This window comes from Marmota marmota, unplaced genomic scaffold (genome assembly GCF_001458135.2).
Source record: "Marmota marmota marmota unplaced genomic scaffold, marMar, whole genome shotgun sequence".
Classification (NCBI taxonomy): Eukaryota; Metazoa; Chordata; class Mammalia; order Rodentia; family Sciuridae; genus Marmota; species Marmota marmota.
Window position 1 is genome coordinate 13,419,254 of NW_026000229.1, and position 1,982 is coordinate 13,421,235.

Here is a 1,982-nt window from a genome sequence, read left to right on the forward strand (position 1 = left end):
TACAGGTCCATCATTTTATGTGCAGTCCTGGTCACATGATACATTCTCTTGGGTGTACCCAAGGGAACATCTGGAAACAGATGTTAACCCAGAAACTTGTACATAAATGTTCCTAACAGCATTACCCATAATAATTCTGAGTGGAAACACCCAAATAAGCATTACCTGATGAACAAAATGTGATACATTCATACAGTGGAATGTTATGTGGTAAGAAAAAGAAACATAATGCTGATCCCACTGTATGAACTTGGAAACACTGTGCTAAGTGAAAGAAGCCAGACACAAAAGGCCATGTGCTGTGTCACTCCATTTACATTCCATTTAAATGTCCAGAATGGGCAGATCTATAGAGACAGAAAGCAGATTAGCGGTTGCCAGGGGCTGGGACGAAGGAACAGGGAGTGGCCAGTCATGGATACAGGGTTTCCGTCAGGATGACAAAAATGTTGTGAGATTAGTGATAATGGTTATGCAGCCTTGTGAATATGCTAAGAACTATAGAGTTATGTGGTGAATTTTATAGCATGTGAATTGTATCTCAATCAAAATTGTCAACTCAAGGGATTCCACCTCTTGGGTCCCCTTCTTCCTCCGGGAGAAGTCTTTTCTGCTGTCCTTTAATAAACTTCTAATTTCTACTCTGACCTTGCCTCGGCATGCTTCTCTGGTGTTATTCTTCAACATTGGGGAAGCAAGGACTCGTCACCGGTCAACAGCAGTAACATACTGGAGGTTCCCAACTGAGATTCTACACCGAGGTAAGCGCCTCTCCACGCACCCCACGTCTGAGATGCATCTTTCTCTCTCTTTCTTTCTGGAGGGTAAAGTGGGCACCTGACGACTATTTAAACGCAATTAGTGCAGCCGCCACTCTTCAAGACTCGGGTGAGAGGTTTCCCTGCCTAGGCAGCCCTCAATCACCTGTTCAATACAGAGCAGGCATGTTGGGTTCTGCCAAAGCCGCTTCCAACTTTTCTGTCTGGGCCCAGAGAGCAATTGGGAGTACACAGTGTCCCTAAATCCCGATCTGCCTCGGATGCGTGGAGATGGAGGAAAGAGTTTGGAACAACTGCGGAATTCCGGTCTGGGCTACACTCAGACGTATTCCTAAGGTTCCTTTCTCTTGAGCCCCCTCCCGACAGCCCTAAGGGGTATCTAGGTGATTGGTAGATGAATGGCACTGAGGGAAAGCCCCAATCATATTTGCCTCCGTATGGGCTACGCAACACTCCCAACCTCGCATCCATTCCTCCTGGATGCTCCCCTTCCTTCGCAGGTCAGAAATGTTAGCAATTCAGGTTGTAGGACTGAGAGAAAGGCATGAGATAATTAGTAAAATCTGCCCAGGTTCCCTAAGGTACATAGGTAACTTTCACTAGTCTGTTTTACCGCCCCAAAGTTTAAAATGTGCTGTGTTCTTTAAGCTGCTAGAGAGGCATTTTTAGAATCAACTCCTCCAGTAATCTCTCTGATAGAAAGCACTACCTTACAACCAGTAGATTTCCCTCACCCTTAGGTGGTTCCTTTAGTCTACAGAGCAAAGGCAACAAAAGAGCGCATGATTCTCTTTTGCAATGGGTTTTTAGTGGCCGGGAGGATAAGCAGTAATGCCCTTAAGTCTGAATCCTCCCAGGGTCTCTGGCACAGGGCAAACTGAGACCCTAGCACTTTGCCAAAGGGGACCAGAAACACCCTTGGCAAAGCAAGGTGAGAGACGGGTTTTCTGGACCGTTTAGGAAGCTCAAACTTAGGGAGACATCCCTAATGGGAACAGTTTTCTCCGTCGCGGGCGCCTGAGTCCTGTTTTCTTCTCACTCAAATGGGAGCTTCTCTCTCCAATATGCCAGGTACACCACTAACCTTCGTATTGAAAAATTGGGATAGATTTGACCCTCAGACGCTCAAGAAAAAGCTCCTCATTTTCTTGGCCTGGCCTCAATACAAACTCTCTGATGGAGAAACCTGGCCACCAGAGGGAA